Genomic DNA, 24,520 nt, shown 5'->3' on the forward strand with positions numbered 1-24,520 from the left:
GCAACCCCCAGTCGGCTGCCTGTGATGGCCGCGTTTATCTACGTTTCTTTTCCGCACTTTGATGTATTGTAAAGACTATGTGGATATCTCAGACATATGATGTAATTGACTATTATTCCCCTTTTATATTATGATTTGAGCACTGTGTGATGATGTCCAGTTATGTAACTGTTGTGTACGTGAATTGCTGATCCTGGCACGTACATGGTTCGCATTCGGTTTACCTTCTAAAACCGGGTGTGACATAGGTGGTATCAAAGCCGTGCTGACTGTAGGACCGCTAACCTAGAGTTGAATGGTCGTTCTAAGGACTATAGACCTTTGTCCTTGCCTTGACTTTGGTATCCCTTCAAAAGTTGGTCATATCGACCAAACCTATGTTCTACTATATATTATACCTTGCTGAAAATTGTGTTTTAATCTAATCCTTCATTTATTTATGGTTCATTACTTGCTGGTCATACTAGTTCTGTTCTCACTCTTTTGCTTACGGTGTCTTTTGTAGATGACTCGTCTTAGACACACCGCACGGAAGTCTGTCATCCCCTTCTTACCTTCTCGTCTCGCGGAGCGTCCGCTTCGCCGCCCCGTGGTCGGTCAGTCCAGCCATTTGGAGAGGCTGCACCACCGCCTGCATGAGGAGCAGGAGCGTCGACGACAGGAGCAGGAGCAGCAGGGCTCTTCTTTCTCGCTCCAGCAGGAGATAGAGTCTGTGAGGAGCTGCTCCCCTGTGCTTCCCCTGGAGGCGCCCCCTGCACCACCACTGAGCGCCCCAGCCCCTGGAGTAGCTACTGGAGGAGACCCAGACAACGGAGGTGGCGACGACAGCTCGAGCCACGACACTGACTTTTCTGTTGACCAGAAGCCCAAAGGATGGGTTGCTCGACCCATCACTCGCGACGCTGCTCGCGGGTGTCACTTCCACGATGCGCTCGACACCCTGCTACGTTGGGCACTTGACCGGCGTACTTGGTCCATCGAGTATCGTTGTGTGGTCTACCAGCATAGTCGCGCCGTCCGGAGAACAGTCTCTGGGGTGCTGAGGTCTGCTCGGAGCTGAAAATCGCCTAGAGGGGGGGTGAATAGGGCGAAACTGAAATTTACAAATATAATCACAACTACAAGCCGGGTTAGCGTTAGAAATAATAAAGAGTCCGAGAGAGAGGGCGCAAAACAAATCGCAAGCGAATGAAGAGTGTGACACGCAGATTTGTTTTACCGAGGTTCGGTTCTTGCAAACCTACTCCCCGTTGAGGTGGTCACAAAGACCGGGTCTCTTTCAACCCTTTCCCTCTCTCAAACGGTCCCTCGGACCGAGTGAGCTTCTCTTCTCAAATCAAACCGGGAACAAAACTTCCCCGCAAGGACCACCACACAATTGGTGTCTCTTGCCTCGGTTACAATGGAGTTTTGATCACAAGAACAAGTGAGAAAGAAAGAAACAATCCAAGCGCAAGAGCTCAAAAGAACATGGCAAATCTCTCTCGCTAATCGCTAAAGCCTTGTGTGGAATTGGAGAGGATTTGATCACTTGAGTGTGTCTAGAATTGAATGCCTAGCTCTTGTAAGTGGTTGGAAGGTTGAAAACTTGGATGACTTGAATGTGGGGTGGTTGGGGTATTTATAGCCCCAACCACCAAACTAGTCGTTTGGTGGAGGCTGTCTGTCGCATGGTGCACCGGACAGTTCGGTGCACACCGGACAGTGTCCGATGCGCCAGCCACGTCACCAGGCCGAAGGGTTCCGACCGTTGGAGCTCTGACTGCTGGGCCCGCCTGGATGTCCGGTGGCGCACCGGACATGTACTGTAGAGTGTCCGGTGCGCCACTTCGCGCGTGCCTGACTTCTGCGCGCTCTGGCGCGCATTTAATGCCGCTGCAGGTGACTGTTGGCGCCGAAGTAGCCGTTGCTCCGCTGTCACACCAGACAGTCCGGTGTACACCGGACATGTCCGGTGAATTATAGCGGACTAGCCGTTGGAGGATTCCCGAAGCTGGTGAGTTCAGAGTCGCTTCATTCCTGGAGCACCGGACACTGTTCGATGTACAATGGACAGTCCAGTGAATTATAGCGGAGCGACTCTGCATTTTCCCGAAGGTGAGGAGTTCAGCGCGTGGAGAACCTTGGTGCACCGGACATGTCCGGTGGTGCACCGGACAATCCGGTGCGCCAGACCAGGGTGCCTTCGGTTGTCCCTTTGCTCTTTTTGTTGAACCCTTTTCTTGGTCTTTTTATTGGCCTTTTGTGAACTTTTGGCACCTGTATGACTTATAGACTAGAGCAAACTAGTTAGTCAAATTATTTGTGTTGGGCAATTCAACCACCAAAATTAGTTTAGGAAATAGGTGTAAGCCTAATTCCCTTTCAATCTCCCCCTTTTTGGTGATTGATGCCAACACAAACCAAAGCAAATATAGAAGTGCAGAATTTTAACTAGTTTGCATATGCAAGTGCAAAGGTCACTTAGAATTGAGCCAATAAATATTACTTACTGGATATGCATGGATTGTTTCTTTATTTTTAACATTTTGGACCACGCTTGCACCACAAGTTTTGTTTTTGCAAATTCTTTTGTAAATTCTTTTCAAAGTCCTTTTGCAAGATAGTCAAAGGTAAATGAATAAGACTTTGAGAAGCATTTTCAAGATTATAAATTTTCTCCCTTTGTCTTAAAATGCTTTTCCTTTGACTAAAACAAAACTCCCCCTCAAATAAATTCTCCTCTTAGTGTTCAAGAGGGTTTTAAGATATCAATTTTTGAAAATATTATTCTCTCCCCCTTTAGAGCACAAAGAGATACTAATTTGAAATTTATCAATTGAAAATCATTTTAAAATTAGGGTGGTGGTGCGGTCCTTTTGCTTTGGGCCAATACTTTCTCCCCCTTTGGCATGAATCGCCAAAAACCGATACTTGGAATGAAATATAGGCCCTTGGATAACTACTTTCTCCCCTTTGGTAAGTAAAACATATGAGTGAAGATTATACCAAAGACGGAGAGATGCTCGGAGCGACGGCGAAGGATAAGTGATAGAGTGGAGTGGAAGCCTTTGTATTCGCCGAAGACTCCAATTCCCTTTCAATACACCTATAACTTGGTTTGAAATACACTTGAAAACACATTAGTCATAGCATATATAAAATAGACATGATCAAAGGTATACTTAAGAGCTATGTGTGCAAATTAGCAAAAGAAATTCCGAGAATCAAGAATATTGAGCTCAAGCCTAAGTTTGGTAAAAGTTTGTTCATCTAGTGGCTTGGTAAAGATATCGGCTAATTGATCTTTAGTATTAATGTATGCAATCTTGATATCCCCCTTTTGTTGGTGATCCCTAAGAAAATGATACTGAATGGCTATGTGCTTAGTGCGGCTATGCTCAACGGGATTATCCGCCATGCGGATTGCACTCTCATTATCACATAGAAGAGGAACTTTGGTTAATTTGTAACCATAGTCCCGCAGGGTTTGCCTTATCCAAAGCAATTGCGCGCAACAATGGCCTGCGGCAATGTACTCGGCTTCGGCGGTAGAAAGAGCGACCGAATTTTGCTTCTTTGAAGCCTAAGACACCAAGGATCTTCCCAAGAACTGGCAAGTCCCCGATGTGCTCTTTCTATTAATCTTACACCCTGCCCAATCGGCATCCGAATAACCAATCAAATCAAATGTGGATCCCCGAGGGTACCAAAGCCCAAACTTAGGAGTATAAGCCAAATATCTCAAGATTCGTTTTACGGCCGTAAGGTGAGATTCCTTAGGGTCGGCTTGGAATCTTGCACACATGCATACGGAAAGCATAATGTCCGGTCGAGATGCACATAAATAGAGTAATGAACCAATCATCGACCGGTATACCTTTTGATCCACGAACTTACCTCCCGTGTCGAGGTCGAGATGCCCATTTGTTCCCATGGGAGTCTTGATGGGCTTGGCATCCTTCATCCCAAACTTGTTTAGAATGTCTTGAGTGTACTTTGTTTGGCTAATGAAGGTGCCTTCTTGGAGTTGCTTGACTTGGAATCCTAAGAAATACTTCAACTCCCCCATCATCGACATCTCGAATTTTTGTGTCATGATCCTACTAAATTCTTCACATGTAGATTCGTTAGTAGACCCAAATATGATATCATCAACATAAATTTGGCATACAAACAAATCATTGTCAAGTGTTTTAGTGAATAAAGTAGGATCGGCCTTGCCGACTTTGAAGCTATTAGCAATAAGGAAATCTCTAAGGCATTCATACCATGCTCTTGGGGCTTGCTTGAGCCCATAAAGCGCCTTAGAGAGCCTATAGACATGGTTAGGGTACTCACTGTCTTCAAAGCCGGGAGGTTGCTCAACATAGACCTCTTCCTTGATTGGTCCATTGAGGAAGGCACTCTTTACGTCCATTTGGTAAAGCTTGAAGCCATGGTAAGTAGCATAGGCTAATAATATGCGAATTGACTCAAGCCTAGCTACGGGTGCATAGGTTTCACCGAAATCCAAACCTTCGACTTGTGAATACCCCTTGGCCACGAGTCGAGCTTTGTTCCTTGTCACCACACCATGCTCGTCTTGCTTGTTGCGGAAGACCCATTTGGTTCCTACAACATTTTGATTAGGACGTGGAACTAAATGCCATACCTCGTTCCTAGTGAAATTGTTGAGCTCCTCTTGCATCGCCATCACCCAATCCGAATCTTGGAGTGCTTCCTCTACCCTGTGTGGCTCAATAGAGGAAACAAAAGAGTAATGTTCACAAAAATGTGCAACACGAGATCTAGTGGTTACCCCCTTATGAATGTCGCCGAGGATGGTGTCGACAGGGTGATCTCGTTGGATTGCTTGGTGGACTCTTGGGTGTGGCGGCCTTGGCTCTTCATCCTCCTTGTCTTGATCATTTGCATCTCCCCCTTGATCATTGTCGTCATCTTGAGGTGGCTCATCTCTTTGATCTTCTCCTTCATCAACTTGAGCCTCGTCCTCATTTTGAGTTGGTGGAGATGCTTGTGTGGAGGAGGATGGTTGATCTTGTGCATGTGGAGGCTCTTCGGATTCCTTAGGGCACACATCCCCAATGGACATGTTCCTTAGCGCGATGCACGGAGCCTGTTCTTCACCTATCTCATCAAGATCAACTTGCTCTACTTGAGAGCCGTTAGTTTCATCAAACACAACGTCACAAGAAACTTCAACAAGTCCAGAGGACTTGTTAAAGACTCTATATGCCCTTGTGTTTGAGTCATATCCTAGTAAAAAGCCTTCTACAGTTTTAGGAGCAAATTTAGATTTTCTACCTCTTTTAACAAGAATAAAGTGTTTGCTACCAAAAACTCTAAAATATGAAATATTGGGCTTTTTACCGGTTAGGAGTTCATAGGATGACTTCTTGAGGATTCGGTGTAGATATAACCGGTTGATGGCGTAGCAGGCGATGTTGACCGCCTCGGCCCAAAACCGATCCGGTGTCTTGTACTCATCAAGCATGGTTCTTGCCATGTCCAATAGAGTTCGATTCTTCCTCTCCACTACACCATTTTGTTGTGGCGTGTAGGGAGAGGAGAACTCATGCTTGATGCCCTCCTCCTCAAGGAAGCCTTCAATTTGTGAATTCTTGAACTCTGTCCCGTTGTCGCTTCTAATTTTCTTGATCCTTAGGCCGAACTCATTTTGAGCTCGTCTCAAGAATCCTTTTAAGGTCTCTTGGGTTTGTGATTTTTCCTGCAAAAAGAACACCCAAGTGAAGCGAGAAAAATCATCCACAATAACTAGACAGTACTTACTCCCGCTGATGCTTATGTAAGCGATCGGGCCGAATAGATCCATGTGTAGGAGCTCCAGTGGCCTGTCAGTCGTCATGATGTTCTTGTGTGGATGATGAACACCAACTTGCTTCCCGGCTTGGCATGCGCTACAAATCCTGTCTTTCTCAAAATGAACATTTGTTAGTCCTAAAATGTGCTCTCCCTTTAGAAGCTTATGAAGATTCTTCATTCCAACATGGGCTAGTCAGCGGTGCCAAAGCCAACCCATGTTAGTCTTAGCAATTAAGCAAGTGTCGAGTTCAGCTCTATCAAAATCTACCAAGTATAGCTGACCCTCTAACACTCCCTTAAATGCTATTGAATCATCACTTCTTCTAAAGACAGTAACACCTACATCAGTAAATAGACAGTTGTAGCCCATTTGACATAATTGGGATACGAAAAGCAAATTGTAATCTAATGAATCAACAAGAAAAACATTGGAAATGGAATGGTCAGGAGATATAGCAATTTTACCCAAACCTTTGACCAAACCTTGGTTTCCATCCCCGAATGTGATAGCTCGTTGGGGATCTTGGTTTTTCTCGTAGGAGGAGAACATCTTCTTCTCCCCTGTCATGTGGTTTGTGCACCCGCTATCGATGATCCAACTTGAGCCCCCGGATGCATAAACCTACAAAACAAGTTTAGTTCTTGACTTTAGGTACCCAAACGGTTTTGGGTCCTTTGGCATTAGAAACAAGAACTTTGGGTACCCAAACACAAGTCTTGGAGCCCTTGTGTTTGCCCCCAACAAACTTGGCAACTACCTTGCCGGATTTGTTAGTAAGCACATAAGATGCATCAAAAGTTTTAAATGAAATGCTATGATCATTTGATGCACTAGGAGTTTTCTTCTTAGGCAACTTAGCACGGGTTGGTTGCCTAGAGCTAGATGTCTCACCCTTATGCATAAAAGCATGATTGGGGCCAGAGTGAGACTTCCTAAAATGAATTCTCCTAATTTTGCTCTCAGGATAGCCGGCAGGGTACAAAATGTAACCCTCGTTATCCTGAGGCATGGGAGCCTTGCCCTTAACAAAATTAGACAATCTTTTAGGAGGGGCACTAAGTTTGACATTGTCTCCCCTTTGGATGCCAATGCCATCCTTGATGCCAGGGCGTCTCCCATTATAGAGCATACTTCTAGCAAATTTAAACATTTCATTCTCTAAGTTATGCTCGGCAATTTTAGCATCTAATTTTGCTATATGATTATTTTGTTGTTTAATTAAGACCATGTGATCATGAATAGCATCAATATCAACATCTCTACATCTAGTGCAAATAGAAACATGCTCAATGGTAGATGTAGAGGGTTTGCAAGAATTAAGTTCAACAATCTTAGCACGCAAAATATCATTGTTATCTCTAAGATCGGAAATTGTAACATTGCAAACATCTAATTCTTTAGCCTTAGCAATTAATTTTTCATTTTCAACCTTAAGGCTAGCAAGAGAGATGTTTAATTCTTCAATCTTAGCAAGCAAATCATCATTATCATTTCTAAGATTGGGAATTGAAACATCACAAACATGAGAATCAACCTTAGCAATTAATTTGGCATTTTCATTTCTAAGGTTGGCAATAGTGTCATGGCATGTGCTTAGCTCACTAGATAATTTCTCACATTTTTCTACTTCTAGAGCATAAGCATTCTTAACCTTAACATGCTTTTTATTTTCCTTGATTAGGAAGTCCTCTTGGGAGTCCAAGAGATCATCCTTTTCATGGATGTCACTAATTAGCTCATTTAGTTTTTCCTTTTGTTGCATGTTTAGGTCGGCAAAAAGAATGCGCAAGTTATCCTCCTCATTACTAGCATTATCCTCATCGCTAGATGTTTCATATTTGGTGCAGGATCTTGATTTTACCTTCTTCCTTTTGCCCTCCTTGGCCATGAGGCATTTGTGGCCGACGTTGGGGAAGAGAAGACCCTTGGTGACGGCGATGTTGGCGGCGTCCTCGTCGGAGGAGGAGTCGGTGGAGCTCTCGTCGGAGTCCCACTCGCGGCACACATTGGCATCGCCGCCCTTCTTCTTGTGATATCTCTTCTTCTCCTTTCTTCTCCCCTTCTTGTCGTTGTCCCTGTCACTATCACTTGATAATGGACATTTAGCAATAAAGTGACCTGGCTTACCACACTTGTAGCAAACTCTCTTGGAGCGGGGCTTGTAATCTTTCCCCCTCCTTTGCTTGAGGATTTGACGGAAGCTCTTGATGATGAGCGCCATCTTCTCGTTGTCGAGCTTGGAGGCGTCGATGGGTGTTCGACTTGGAGTAGCTTCCTCCTTCTTTTCTTCCGTCGCCTTGAATGCGACCGGTTGTGCTTCGGACGTGGAGGGGCCGTCAAGCTCGTTGATCTTCTTTAGCCTTTGATCATCAGCTCAAAGCTCACAAAATTACCTATAACTTCCTCGGGGGTCATTTGAGTATATCTAGGATTGCCACGAATTAATTGAACTTGAGTAGGGTTAAGGAAAACAAGTGATCTTAGAATAACCTTAACCACTTCGTGGTCATCCCATTTTTTGCTCCCGAGGTTGCGCACTTGGTTCACCAAGGTTTTGAGCCGGTTGTACATGTCTTGTGGCTCCTCCCCTTGGCAAAGACGGAAGCGACCGAGCTCCCCCTCGATCGTTTCCCGTTTGGTGATCTTGGTCACCTCATCTCCTTCGTGCGCGGTCTTTAGCACGTCCCAAATCTCCTTGGCGCTTTTCAACCCTTGTACCTTGTTATACTCCTCTCGACTTAGAGAGGTGAGGAGTATAGTGGTGGCTTGGGAGTTGAAGTGCTCGATTTGGGCCACTTCGTCCTCATCATAATCTTCATCCCCTACAGATGGTACCTATACACCAAACTCAACAACATCCCATATACTTTTGTGGAGTGAGGTTAGGTGATATCGCATCATATCACTCCACCTAGCATAGTTTTCACCATCAAATGTTGGTGGTTTGCCTAATGGGACGGAAAGTAAAGGTGTATGTTTAGGAATGCGAGGGTAGCGTAGGGGGGATTTTACTATACTTCTTGCGCTCTTGGCGCTTAGAAGTGACGGACGGCGCGTCGGAGCCGGAGGTCGACGTTGATGAAGTGTCGGTCTTGTAGTAGACCACTTTCCTCATCCTTTTGTGCTTGTCGCCTCTCCGATGCGACTTGTGGGAAGAGGATTTCTTCTCCTTCAACTTCCCTTTGTTGGAGGAGTTTTTCTTCTCCTTCCTCTTGTTGCGGGACTCTTCCGATGAAGTCGACCCATGGCTTGTAGTGGGCTTGTCGCCGGTCTCCATCTCCTTCTTGGCGGGATCTCCCGACATCACTTCGAGCGGTTAGGCTCTAATGAAGCATCAGGCTCTGATACCAATTGAAAGTCGCCTAGAGGGGGGGTGAATAGGGCGAAACTGAAATTTACAAATATAATCACAACTACAAGCCGGGTTAGCGTTAGAAATAATAAAGAGTCCGAGAGAGAGGGCGCAAAACAAATCGCAAGCGAATGAAGAGTGTGACACGCGGATTTGTTTTATCGAGGTTCGGTTCTTGCAAACCTACTCCCCGTTGAGGTGGTCACAAAGACCGGGTCTCTTTCAACCCTTTCCCTCTCTCAAACGGTCCCTCGGACCGAGTGAGCTTCTCTTCTCAAATCAAACCGGGAACAAAACTTCCCCGCAAGGACCACCACACAATTGGTGTCTCTTGCCTCGGTTACAATGGAGTTTTGATCACAAGAACAAGTGAGAAAGAAAGAAGCAATCCAAGCGCAAGAGCTCAAAAGAACACGGCAAATCTCTCTCGCTAATCGCTAAAGCCTTGTGTGGAATTGGAGAGGATTTGATCACTTGAGTGTGTCTAGAATTGAATGCCTAGCTCTTGTAAGTGGTTGGAAGGTTGAAAACTTGGATGACTTGAATGTGGGGTGGTTGGGGGTATTTATAGCCCCAACCACCAAACTAGCCGTTTGGTGGAGGCTGTCTGTCGCATGGTGCACCGGACAGTCCGGTGCGCCAGCCACGTCACCAGGCCGAAGGGTTCCGACCGTTGGAGCTCTGACTGCTGGGCCCGCCTGGATGTCCGGTGGCGCACCGGACATGTATTGTAGAGTGTCCAGTGCGCCACTTCGCGCGTGCCTGACTTCTACGCGCTCTAGCGCGCATTTAATGCTGCTGCAGGTGACCGTTGGCGCCGAAGTAGCCGTTGCTCCGCTGTCACACCGGACAGTCCGGTGAATTATAGCGGACTAGCCGTTGGAGGATTCCCGAAGCTGGCGAGTCCAGAGTCGCTTCATTCCTGGAGCACCGGACACTGTCCGGTGTACACCGGACAATCCGGTGAATTATAGCGGAGCGACTCTGCATTTTCCCGAAGGTGAGGAGTTTAGCGCGTGGAGAACCCTGGTGCACCGGACATGTCCGGTGGTGCACCGGACAGTCTGGTGCGCCAGACCAGGGTGCCTTCGGTTGTCCCTTTGCTCTTTTTGTTGAACCCTTTTCTTGGTCTTTTTATTGGCCATTTGTGAACTTTTGGCACCTGTATGACTTATAGACTAGAGCAAACTATTTAGTCAAATTATTTGTGTTGGGCAATTCAACCACCAAAATTAGTTTAGGAAATAGGTGTAAGCCTAATTCCCTTTCAGGAGCACTATTCCATCTCTGAGCGGGACTCAGCTGAGGCGGCCATGCAAGATGTTGCACGGCGTGCGCTTTCGCACTACTGCTCAGTGCTCGGTGGGGTAGCTGATGGTCTCAACCTGAAGTAGTACCCCTGCCGTCCATCTAGCAGCACAGGAGGCGTGATTGTCTCACCTGTTGGTGAGGACAATCCTAGGTTGAGCAGCACAGTCAACCTAGCCGTCGTGCTAAACACGGAGCTAGACCATGCATTAGACGAGCTGAGTAGGGCTCGTGCTGAGATCGCCCAGCTACGGGCTGAGCGCGCGGAGCGTCGTCGCCTGGATGATGGTTCCCCCGCTCCCGTCGGGACTCAGCACCCGTACCGCTCACCTCGGCGTGGACACCAGTCTTATGGCAACCCCGACTGCAAGACCAAGATAAATTTAGAGCCATAGATCGTCAGAGTCGGATCTTGTAATTAATACGAAATATATACATAAAAGCTACGGTTTTAGCGTTAGTCTCGCTCTTAGTTAGTCTTAGTTAGACAGGGTAGTTTGCTATATCCTGTGCATTTATGTTTGTCATGATAAACTATGTTTGATTTGGATCTTTGTAATGACTGTCACCAGGATGTGGGTATCCCCTGCATTTTGGTTTACCTGTTATATGTTAATGGAGTTAGCTATTTAGTTGGGAAGCCTTTTATTCCACTTTCCTCTTTATTTGAGAAGTTGTGTTGGTCTGTGTTGGAGATCAGTGAAGATGTTCATCTGTTCAGCGTTGTGGAGAATTCTATACTCTTTTCTTATGCTACAAGATTTGCAAGATTAGTTCTGATGTGTGGTTGCGTTCTGCAGATGTCAGAAAACAGGCGCAGAGGAGGAAGGCGTGCTCAGCAGGAGCAAGCAGCTCAGCAGGATGAGGTACCCCAGCAACAGCACGTGCCGCCCCCGCCCCGATGTCCATCGAGCAGATGTTTCTGATGCAGACTCAGGCAGTTCAAGCTATTGGTCAGACTCTAGCCGCTATTCAGCAGCAGTAGCAGCCACCACCTCAGCCCTCAGATGCCTCAGATGCCTAGGGACAAGCATGCTAAATTCATGAGAGGTCATCCTCCGACGTTTGCTCACTCCTCTGACCCCATGGATGCTGAAGACTGGCTGCGCACTGTGGAGCGAGAGTTGCATACCGCTCAGTGTGATAACAGGGAGAAAGTCCTCTATGGTCCCCGTCTATTGAGAGGAGCAGCTCAGTCATGGTGGGAGTCTTATCTCGCCACCCATGCCCACCTTGACACTATCACCTGGGAAGAGTTCAGAGGTAACTTTCGTCAGTACCATGTGCCTGCAGGTCTGATGACAGTGAAGAAGGAGGAGTTCTTGGCTCTTAAGCAAGGGTCATCGTGTGTCAGTGAGTACCGGGACAGGTTTCTGCAGTTGTCTCGCTATGCTCCTGAAGATGTCAACACCGACGCCAAGAGACAGTATCGTTTCCTGAGAGGCTTGGTTGACCCTCTGCAGTATCAGCTGATGAATCACACCTTCCCGACATTCCGGCACCTGATTGACAGAGCAATCATGACAGAGAGGAAGCGCAAAGAGATGGAGGATCGCAAGCGCAAAATCAGTGGACCCCAGCCTGGAAGCAGCAATCGTCCTCGTTTCTCAAGCAATCAACCTCAGCAGTTCAGGCAGAACCAGCGTCCACCTCAGCAACAGCAGTTCCAAAGGCAGTATCCTCAGCACCAGTATCAGAACCGCCAGAACAATCAGTCAGGAGGAGGTCAGTTCTAGAGGCAGAATCAGCAAGCACCTCGTCTTCCTGCCCCAGCAAACCAGCAGAATAATCAAGCAGCACTAGCTCAGGTCAGAAACAGAGCATGTTTCCACTGTGGAGAGCAAGGCCATTGGGTGATGCAATGTCTGAAGAAGGCAGCCCAGCAGCAGTCAGGCCCCAATGCCCCAGCAAAGCAGAATGTGTCTCAGCCTGGAGCAGGCAACCGCTCTCAGCCATGCTATAATCATGGGAGACTGAACCACTTGGAGGCTGAAGCAGTTCAGGAGACCCCTGGCATGATAGTAGGTATGTTCCCAGTCGACCCCCATATTGCAGAAGTGTTATTTGATACCAGAGCAACGCATTCTTTCATTACTGCATCATGGGTAGAAGCACATAATCTTCCAATTACTACCATGTCAACCCCCATTCAAATTGACTCAGCCGGTGGTAGAATTCGAGCTGATAGCATTTGTTTGAATGTAAGTGTGGAAATAAGGGGGATAGCGTTTCCTGCTAACCTTATAGTAATGGGTACTTGAGAGCACCTAGAGGGGGGGTGAATAGGTGATCCTGTGAAACTTAAACTTATAGCCACAAAAACTTGTTAAGTGTTAGCACAGTAGTTGCCAAGTGGCTAGAGATGAGTCCAAACACAATAACCACAAGAAAACAAACACAGAGATGACACGGTGTTTATCCCGTGGTTCGGCCAAGTACAAAACTTGCCTACTCCACGTTGTGGCGTCCCAACGGACGAGAGTTGCACTCAACTCCTCTCAAGTGATCCAATGATCAACTTGAATACCACGGTGTTCTTCTTTACTTTGATCTTTTCCCTTTTGCGAGGAATCTCCACAGCTTGGAGTCTCTCGCCCTTACAATTGAATTTCACAAAGAAGTACGGAGTAAGGGAGGGAAGCAACACACACAAATCCACAGCAAAATGCGCACACACACGGCCAAGAATCGAGCTCAAAAGACTATCTCAAAGTTCACACTAGAACGGAGCTCGAATCGCTGAGAATGACAAACGAATGCGCAAAGACTGAGTGTGGATGATCAAGAATGCTCTAAGGTTGCTTGGTGTACTTCTCCATGCGCCTAGGGGTCCCTTTTATAGTCCCAAGGCAGCTAGGAGCCGTTGAGAGCAATCTGGGAAGGCAATTCTTGCCTTCTGTCGAGTGGCGCACCGGACAGTCCGGTGCACACCGGACACTGTCCGGTGCCCGATTTCTTTCCTTAAACGGCGCAGCCGACCGTTGGCCGCCAGAGAGCCGTTGGCGCACCGGACATGTCCGGTGCACACTGGACAGTCCGGTGCCCCCTTCTAGCCGTTGGCTCGGCCACGTGTCCCGCGCAGATCGCGCGGCCGACCGTTGGCCCGGCCGACCGTTGGCTCACCGGACAGTCCGGTGCACACCGGTCAGTCCGGTGAATTATAGCCGTACGCCGTCGGCGAATTCCCGAGAGCGGCCACTTCGCTCGAGGCAGCCTGGCGCACCGGACACTGTCCGGTGCACCACCGGACAGTCCGGTGCCCCAGACCGAAACAGCCTTTTGGCTGTACACAGCCAACTCTTCTCTTTTCTTCTCCTTTCTGTTTCTGATACTTAGACAAGCATATTAGTACACAAAACCAATGTACTAAGACTTAGAAACATACCTTTGCTCTTGTTTTGCACTTTGTCCATCCATAAACATGAATTCACATTTAAGCACTTATGTTGGCACTCAATTCACCAAAATACTTAGAAATGGCCCAAGGGCACATTTCCCTTTCAATCTCCCCCTTTTTGGTGATTTATGCCAACACAATATAAAGCAACTAGAATAAGTGCAAAAACACTTTGAATAAAACTCAAATTTATTTTGATTCATTTTTGGCATATATGGATCATCCTTTGCCACCACTTGGTTTGTTTTTGCAAATCAAACTCAAATCTCTATCTCTAAGTCAAACACACATGTTGAAGCATAAAGAGAGTCATTCCGAAAGAGATTGATCAAAGATTTCAAAAACTCCCCCTATTTCCCATAATCAACACTTCTCCCCACAAGAGGCCATCTTTTGACAAAAGAGACAATGCAAGAGTTTTGACAAACCAAAAGCTCTATTCTACTATTTTCAAAATTTCTCAAGTGGTAGCTGATCCATCTATTGCTTTGGCCTTTATTTTCTCCCCCTTTGGCATCAAGCACCAAAACGGGATCAATCGTGGCCCTGTAACCCCATTGCCTCACCAAAATCTTCAATTAAGAGCAAATGGCAATGAGAGTTCATGAGATGAACTTGGAATAAGTTACCCTCACATCGGAGTGCAGTGGAAGTCTTTCATGGTCCAAGTCCACCTTTTCCCTTATAATTCTCCTTCGAGACTAAAACAATCAAACTCAAGCATATGGTTAGTCTCAAAGGGTCAGGTTGTAGCACAGCTCCCCCTAAACATGTGCATCACTTGCAAACAGGACTTGTGAGGTCCAGGGAGTGTTTTTACAACTTGAGCACCACATTAAGCAACAAAATGCAGAATGAACATGATCAAAGGCATAAACACATGTATGCTATAATTCAATCCAAGTTCCGCGAATCTAAGACATTTAGCTCGCTACGCAGCCTGCAAAAGGTATTCTCATCTAGAGGCTTGGTAAAGATATCGGCTAGCTGGTTCTCGGTGCTAACATGAAACACTTCGATATCCCCCTTTTGCTGGTGGTCTCTCAAAAAGTGATGTCGGATGTCTATGTGCTTTGTGCGGCTGTGTTCAACAGGATTTTCCGCCATGCAGATAGCACTCTCATTATCACATAGGAGTGGGACTTTGCTCAGATTGTAGCCAAAGTCCCGGAGGGTTTGCCTCATCCAAAGTAGTTGTGCGCAACACTGTCCTGCGGCAACATACTCGGCCTCAGCGGTGGATAGGGCAACGGAGGTTTGTTTCTTAGAGTTCCACGACACCAGGGACCTTCCTAAGAATTGGCACGTCCCTGATGTACTCTTCCTATCGACCTTACATCCAGCATAGTCGGAGTCTGAGTATCCAATTAAGTCAAAGTTAGACCCCTTAGGATACCAGATCCCGAAGCAAGGCGTAGCGACTAAATATCTCAGTATTCGCTTCACCGCCACTAAGTAACACTCCTTAGGATCGGATTGAAATCTAGCACACATGCATACGCTAAGCATAATATCCGGTCTACTAGCACATAAATAAAGCAAAGAACCTATCATTGACCGGTATGCTTTTTGATCAACGGACTTACCTCCTTTGTTGAGGTCGGTGTGTCCGTCGGTTCCCATCGGCGTCTTTGCGGGCTTGGCGTCCTTCATCCCAAACCTCTTTAGCAAATCTTGTGTGTACTTCGTTTGGGAGATGAAGGTGCCGTCCTTGAGTTGCTTCACTTGGAACCCAAGGAAGTAGTTCAACTCGCCCATCATCGACATCTCGAATTTCTACGTCATTACCCTGCTAAACTCTTCACAAGACTTTTGGTTAGTAGAACCAAATATTATGTCATCGACATAAATTTGGCACACAAACAAATCACCATCACATGTCTTTGTAAAAAGAGTTGGATCGGCTTTCCCAACCTTGAAAGCATTAGTAATTAAAAAGTCTCTAAGGCATTCATACCATGCTCTTGGGGCTTGCTTAAGTCCATAGAGCGCCTTAGAGAGCTTACACACATGGTCGGGGTACCGTTCATCCTCGAAGCCAGGGGGTTGCTCTACGTACACCTCCTCCTTGATCGGCCCGTTGAGGAACGCGCTCTTCACATCCATTTGGAACAACCTGAAAGAATGGTGAGCGGCATATGCTAGCAAGATACGAATTGATTCTAGCCTAGCCACAGGAGCAAAAGTCTCCTCAAAGTCCAAACCTGCGACTTGGGCATAACCTTTTGCCACAAGTCGAGCCTTGTTCCTCGTCACCACCCCGTGCTCGTCCTGTTTGTTGCGGAACACCCACTTGGTTCCCACAACATTTTGCTTGGGACGAGGCACCAGTGTCCAAACTTCATTGCGCTTGAAGTTGTTGAGTTCCTCTTCCATGGCCAATACCCAATCCGGATCTAGCAAGGCCTCCTCTACCCTGAAAGGCTCAATAGAAGAGACAAAGGAGTAATGCTCACAAAAATTAACTAATCGAGATCGAGTAGTTACTCCCTTACTAATGTCACCCAAAATTTGGTCGACGGGATGATCCCTTTGAATCACCGCTCGAACTTGGGTTGGAGGTGCCGGTTGTGCTTCTTCCTCCATCACATGATCATCTTGTGCTCCCCCTTGATCACACGCCTCCTGTTGATGAACCTGTTCATCGTCTTGAGTTGGGAGAAGCACCATTGTTGAGGAAGAAGGCTGATCTCGTTCATCTTGTTCCTGTGGCCGCACTTCTCCAATCGCCATGGTTCGTATAGCAGCCGTCGGAACATCTTCTTCATCTACATCATCACAATCAACAACTTGCTCTCTTGGAGAGCCATTAGTCTCATCAAATACAACGTCGCTAGAGACTTCAACCAAACCCGATGATTTGTTGAAGACTCTATACGCCTTTGTATTTGAGTCATAACCTAACAAAAACCCTTCTACAGCTTTGGGAGCAAACTTAGAATTTCTACCCTTCTTCACTAGAATGTAGCATTTGCTCCCAAATACACGAAAGTAAGATACATTGGGTTTGTTACCGGTTAGAAGCTCATACGACGTCTTTTTGAGGAGGCGGTGAAGGTAGACCCTGTTGATGGCGTGACAAGCCGTGTTCACGGCTTCCGACCAAAAGCACTCGAGGGTCTTGAACTCTCAAAGCATCGTCCTCGCCATATCAATGAGTGTCCTGTTCTTCCTCTCTACCACTCCATTTTGCTGTGGTGTGTAGGGAGCGGAGAACTCGTGCTTGATCCCCTCCTCCTCAAGAAACTCCTCCACTTGAAGGTTCTTGAACTCGGACCCGTTGTCGCTCCTTATCTTCTTTACCTTGAGCTCAAACTCATTTTGAGCTCTCCTTAGGAAGCGCTTGAGGGTCCCTTGGGTTTCAGATTTATCCTGCAAAAAGAATACCCAAGTGAAGCGGGAAAAGTCATCAACAATAACTAAACCATACTTACTTCCTCCTATGCTCAGATAGGCGACGGGTCCGAAGAGGTCCATATGTAGCAGCTCCAGAGGTCTTGAAGTGGTCATCACATTCTTGCTGTGATGTGCTCCTCCCACTTGTTTACCTGCTTGACAAGCTGCACAAGGTCTATCTTTTTCTAAATGCACATTAGTCAAATGTATCACGTGTTCTCCCTTTAGAAGCTTGTGAAGGTTCTTCATCCCCACATGTGCTAAGCGGCGATGCCACAGCCAGCCCATGCCAGTCTTAGCAATTAAGCATGCATCTAGACTGGCCTCCTCTTTTGCAAAATCAACTAAATAAAGTTTGCCGTCTAATACACCCTTAAATGCTAGTGAACCATCACTTCTTCTAAAGACAGACACATCTGCATTTGTAAAAAGACAATTATATCCCATATTGCATAGTTGACTAACAGATAGCAAATTGTAACCAAGAGACTCCACTAAAAACACATTAGAGATAGAGTGCTCATTGGAAATTGCAATTTTACCTAACCCTTTTACCTTGCCTTGATTCCCATCACCGAATATAATTGAATCTTGGGAATCCTTATTCTTGACGTAGGAGGTGAACATCTTCTTCTCCCCCGTCATATGGTTTGTGCATCCGCTGTCGATAATCCAGCTTGAACCCCCGGATGCATAAACCTGCAAGGCAAATTTAGGCTTGGGTCTTAGGTACCCAACTCATGTTGGGTCCTACAAGGTTAGTGCAAATATCCTTAGGGACCCAAATGCAAGTTTTGTCTCCCTTGCATTTTGCCCCTAACTTCCTAGCAACTATTTTCCTATCCTTTCTACAAATAGCAAAGGAAGCATTTAAAGCACAATAAATTGTAGAAGGTTCATTCACTACTTTCCTAGGAGCATGAATAATATTCTTTCTAGTCACATGATGAATAGCATTTCTCCTAGACATATTTTTATCATGCATATAGGAAGAACTAGAAGCAAACATGGCATGAGAGTCAAAATCATCATAAGCATTATAACTCCTATAAGCATTTCTAGTTTGTCTCCTATCATGATACATAAAAGCATGGTTCCTTTTAGTACTACTAGCCATAGGATCCTTCCCTTTCTCCTTGGCGGAGATAGGTGCCTTGTGGCTTGTTAAGTTCTTGGCTTCCCTCTTGAAGCCAAGTCCATCCTTAATTGAGGGGTGTCTACCAATTGTGTAGGCATCCCTTGCAAATTTTAGCTTATCGAAATCATTCTTGCTAGTCTTAAGTTGAGCATTAAGACTAGCCAATTCCTCATTAAGCTTGGAAATTGAAACTAGGTGTTCACTACAAGCATCAATGTCAAAATCTTTACACCTAGTACAAATTACAACATGTTCTACACAAGAATTAGATTTATTTGCTACTTCTAATTTAGCATTTAAATCATTGTTGACACCTTCTAAAGTAGAAATGGTTTTATGACAAGTAGATAATTCACCAGAGAGTATTTCATTCCTTTTAATTTCTAGAGCAAGAGAATTTTGTGCACTAACAAATTTATCATGCTCCTCATATAAAAGATCTTCTTGTTTTTCTAGTAATCTATTCTTGTCATTCAAAGCATCAATCAACTCATTAATCTTATCTATCTTAGATCTATCTAAGCCCTTGAATAAGCATGAATAGTCTATGTCATCATCATCACTAGACTCATTATCACTAGAAGAAGCATAAGTGGAGTCTCGAGTACTCACCTTCTTCTCCCTTGCCATAAGGCATGTGTGACGCTCGTTGGGGAAGAGGGATGACTTGTTGAAGGCGGTGGCGGCGAGTCCTTCATTGTCGGAGTCGGAAGAGGAGCAGTCCGAGTCCCACTCCTTGCCTAGATGCGCCTCGCCCTTTGCCTTCTTGTTGCCTTGAGAGCAAGAGGTTGAGGCTCATTGATTGGACCGTTTAGAGAGTCGTCGACGTATCTAGCCTCCTTGATCATCATCCGCCCGCTTACGAATTTTCCGAGTACCTCCTCGGGCGTCATCATCGTGTACCTGGGATTCTCACGAATATTGTTTACGAGATGAGGATCAAGAACAGTAAAGGACCTTAGCATTAGGCGGACGACGTCGTGGTCCGTCCATCGCGTGCTTCCGTAGCTCCTTATTTTGTTGATAAGGGTCTTGAGCCGGTTGTAAGTTTGGGTTGGCTCCTCTCCCCTTATCATTGCGAATCGTCCAAGCTCGCCCTCTACCAACTCCATTTTAGTGAGCATGGTGATGTCGTTCCCCTCGTGAGAGATCTTGAGGGTGTCCCATATCTGCTTGGCATTGTCTAAGCCGCTCACCTTATTGTACTCTTCCCTGCACAAGGATGCTAATAGAACAGTAGTAGCTTGTGCATTTCTATGGATTTGTTCATTTATAAGCATAGGGCTATCCGAGCTATCAAATTTCATTCCATTCTCTACAATCTCCCATATACTTGGATGGAGAGAGAATAAGTGACTACGCATTTTGTGACTCCAAAATCCGTAGTCTTCCCCATCGAAGTGTGGAGGTTTGCCAAGAGGAATGGAAAGCAAATGCGAATTCGAACTATGTGGAATACGAGAGTAATCAAATGAAAAGTTCGAATTGACCGTCTTCCTGTAGTCGTTGTCGTCGTCCTTTTGGGAAGAAGTAGACTCATCGCTATCGTCGTAGTAGACGATCTCCTTGATGCGCCTTGTCTTCTTCTTCTTCCCATCTTTACGCTTGTGGCCCGAGCCCGAGTCAGTAGGCTTGTCATCCTTCGGCTCGTTGACGAAGGACTCCTTCTCCTTGTCGTTGATCACGATTCCCTTCCCCTTAGGATCCATCTCTTCGGGCGATTAGTCCCTTCTTGAAGAGAACACCTTTGATACCAATTGAGAGCACCTAGAGGGGGGTGAATAGGTGATCCTGTGAAACTTAAACTTATAGCCACAAAAACTTGTTAAGTGTTAGCACAGTAGTTGCCAAGTGGCTAGAGATGAGTCCAAACACAATAACCACAAGAAAACAAACACAGAGATGACACGGTGTTTATCCCGTGGTTCGGCCAAGTACAAAACTTGCCTACTCCGCGTTGTGGCGTCCCAACGGACGAGAGTTGCACTCAACTCCTCTCAAGTGATCCAATGATCAACTTGAATACCACGGTGTTCTTCTTTACTTTGATCTTTTCCCTTTTGCGAGGAATCTCCACAGCTTGGAGTTTCTCGCCCTTACAATTGAATTTCACAAAGAAGTACGGAGTAAGGGAGGGAAGCAACACACACAAATCCACAGCAAAATGCGCACACACACGGCCAAGAATCGAGCTCAAAAGACTATCTCAAAGTTCACACTAGAACGGAGCTCGAATCGCTGAGAATGACAAACGAATGCGCAAAGACTGAGTGTGGATGATCAAGAATGCTCTAAGGTTGCTTGGTGTACTTCTCCATGCGCCTAGGGGTCCCTTTTATAGTCCCAAGGCAGCTAGGAGCCGTTGAGAGCAATCTGGGAAGGCAATTCTTGCCTTCTGTCGAGTGGCGCACCGGACAGTCCGGTGCACACCGGACACTGTCCGGTGCCCGATTTCTTTCCTTAAACGGCGCAGCCGACCGTTGGCCGCCAGAGAGCCGTTGGCGCACCGGACATGTCCGGTGCACACCGGACAGTCCGGTGCCCCCTTCTAGCCGTTGGCTCGGCCACGTGTCCCGCGCAGATCGCGCGGCCGACCGTTGGCCTGGCCGACCGTTGGCTCACCGGACAGTCCGGTGCACACCGGTCAGTCCGGTGAATTATAGCCGTACGCCGTCGGCGAATTCCCGAGAGCGGCCACTTCGCTCGAGGCAGCCTGGCGCACCGGACACTGTCCGGTGCACCACCGGACAGTCCGGTGCCCCAGACCGAAACAGCCTTTTGGCTGTACACAGCCAACTCTTCTCTTTTCTTCTCCTTTCTGTTTCTGATACTTAGACAAGCATATTAGTACACAAAACCAATGTACTAAGACTTAGAAACATACCTTTGCTCTTGTTTTGCACTTTGTCCATCCATAAACATGAATTCACATTTAAGCACTTGTGTTGGCACTCAATTCACCAAAATACTTAGAAATGGCCCAAGGGCACATTTCCCTTTCAGTACTCAGGGAATAGATGTCATCCTAGGGATGAATTGGCTAGATAAGTACCAGGCAGTCATCAGTTGGGATAAGAGGACAATCAAGTTGATGTCCCCACTTGGAGATGAAGTGGTGATGGAGTTAGTCCCGCCTGAGCCGAAGAAAGGAAGTTGTTATCAGATGGCTGTCGATAGCAGTGAAGCAGACCCAATTGAGAGTATCAGGGTTGTGTCTGAGTTCCCAGACGTGTTTCCAAAGGACCTACCAGGTATGCCACCAGAGCGGAAAGTTGAATTTGCTATAGAGCTTCTTCCTGGCACCGCCCCCATCTTTAAGAGAGCTTACAGAGTATCAGGACCAGAGTTAGTTGAACTTAAGAAGCAGTTCGATGAGTTGTCAGAGAAAGGTTACATCCGGCCAAGCACCTCGCCTTGGGCCGCCCCTGTCCTATTTGTGGAGAAGAAAGATGGCACCAGAAGGATGTGTATCGATTATCGAGCTCTGAATGAGGTCACCATTAAGAACAAGTACCCCTTGCCCAGAATAGAAGATCTGTTCGACCAGTTGAGAGGAGCCAGCGTGTTCTCCAAGATAGATCTGAGGTCAGGTTATCATCAGCTCAGGATTCGACCTTCAGACATTCTGAAGACGGCATTCATTACCAAGTATGGGTTGTATGAGTTCACTATGATGTCTTTCGGTCTAACAAATGCACCAGCCTTCTTTATGAATCTGATGAACAGTGTATTCATGGATTACCTTGACAAGTTTGTGGTGGTATTTATTGATGATATTCTGATATATTCCCAAAGCGAAGAAGAGCATGCAAGTCATTTGAGGATGGTATTGCAGAGATTGCGAGAGCACCAGTTGTATGCAAAGTTGAGCAAGTGTGAGTTCTGGATCAGTGAAGTCCTGTTCTTGGGTCATATAATCAACAAAGAGGGATTGGTCGTGGATCCAAAGAAAGTGGCAGACATTCTGAACTGGAAAGCGCCAACAGATGCTCGAGGGATCAAGAGCTTCATTGGAATGGCCGGATATTATCGGCGATTCATTGAAGGGTTTTCGAAGATTGCGAAACCAATGACAGCATTGCTAAGCAACAAGGTTGAGTTCAAGTGGACCCAGAAATGCCAAGAGGCCTTTGAAGCGCTGAAAGAGAAGTTGACTACGGCACCTGTCTTAGTCTTTCCTGATGTGCACAAGCCCTTCTCGGTGTATTGCGATGCTTGTTACACTGGTTTGGGATGTGTGTTGATGCAAGAGGGAAGAGTTGTGGCTTACTCGTCCCGACAGCTGAAGGTTCATGAGCAGAATTATCCAATCCATGACCTAGAGTTGGCAGCAGTGGTTCACGCATTGAAGACATGGAGGCACTATCTGTATGGACAGAAATGTGATGTTTACACAGACCACAAGAGTCTGAAGTACATATTCACTCAGTCGGAGCTGAATATGAGGCAAAGAAGATGGTTAGAGCTGATCAAAGACTATGAGTTAGAGATTCACTACCATCCAGGCAAAGCGAATGTAGTGGCAGATGCTTTAAGCAGGAAGAGTCAAGTCAATCTGATGGTAGCTCGTCTGATGCCTTATGAGTTGGCCAAAGAGTTTGACAGGTTGAGTCTCGGATTCCTGAATAATTCGCGAGGAGTCACAATTGAGTTGGAACCTACCCTGGAGCGGGAAATCAAAGAAGCGCAGAAGAATGATGAGAAGATCAGTGAGATCCGGCGACTGATTCTAGATGGCAAAGGCAAAGATTTTCGAGAGGATGCAGAAGGTGTGATATGGTTCAAAGACCGCTTGTGTGTTCCCAATGTCCAATCTATTCGAGAATTGATCCTCAAGGAAGCTCATGAGACAACCTATTCGATTCACCCTGGAAGTGAGAAGATGTATCAGGATCTGAAGAAGAAATTCTGGTGGTACGGAATGAAGAGAGAAATCGCAGAGCATGTGGCTATGTGTGATAGTTGTCGGCGGATCAAGGCAGAGCACTAGAGACCAGCTGGATTGTTGCAACCGTTGCAAATCCCTCAGTGGAAATGGGATGAAATCGGTATGGACTTCATAGTCGGATTGCCTCGCACTCGAGCCGGCTACGATTCCATTTGGGTAGTAGTGGACCGCTTAACCAAGTCAGCCCACTTCATACCTGTCAAGACCAACTACAGCAGTGCAGTATTGGCAGAATTGTACATGTCTCGGATCATTTGTCTTCATGGTGTGCCAAAGAAGATAGTGTCAGACAAAGGAACGCAGTTCACCTCTCATTTCTGGCAGCAGTCGCATGAAGCCTTGGGCACACATCTGAATTTCAGTTCAGCTTATCATCCGCAGACAGACGGTCAGACCGAAAGGACCAACCAAATCCTCGAAGACATGTTGAGAGCCTGTGCGTTGCAAGATCAGTCCGGATGGGACAAGAAGTTGCCTTATGCAGAGTTCTCCTATAACAACGGTTACCAGGCCAGCTTGAAGATGTCACCATTTCAAGCGCTCTATGGAAGGAGTTGTAGAACTCCGTTGCAATGGGATCAGCCTGGAGAAAAGCAAGTGTTCGGGCCAGACGTTTTGCTTGAAGCTAAAGAGAACATCAAGATGGTTCGAGAGAACCTGAAGATAGCGCAATCAAGGCAGCGAAGCTATGCAGACACAAGAAGAAGAGAGCTAAGTTTCGAAGTTGGAGACTTTGTCTATCTGAAAGTGTCACCGATCAGAGGAGTCAGAAGGTTCGGAGTGAAAGGCAAGCTAGCACCCCGCTACATCGGTCTGTATCAAATTCTCGCAAAGCGTGGAGAAGTGGCCTATCAGCTCAGTTTGCCAGAAGGCTTATCCGCAGTGCATGATGTCTTTCATGTGTCTCAGTTGAAGAAGTGTTTGCGTGTGCCAAAAGAGCAGTTGCCAGTGGAAGGTCTTAAAGTCCAGGAGGACTTGACCTACATAGAGAAACCAGCGCAGATCCTTGAGACGGCAGACAGAGTCACCCGAAGGAAGACCATCAGAATGTGCAAAGTCAGATGGAGTCATCACTCTGAGGAAGAAGCAACCTGGGAGCGTGAAGATGATCTGATGGCTAAATACCCTGAGCTCTTTGCTAGCCAACCCTGAATCTCGAGGGCGAGATTCTTTTA

The sequence above is a fragment of the Zea mays genome, chromosome 9 (assembly GCF_902167145.1).
Source record: "Zea mays cultivar B73 chromosome 9, Zm-B73-REFERENCE-NAM-5.0, whole genome shotgun sequence".
Taxonomy (NCBI): Eukaryota; Viridiplantae; Streptophyta; class Magnoliopsida; order Poales; family Poaceae; genus Zea; species Zea mays.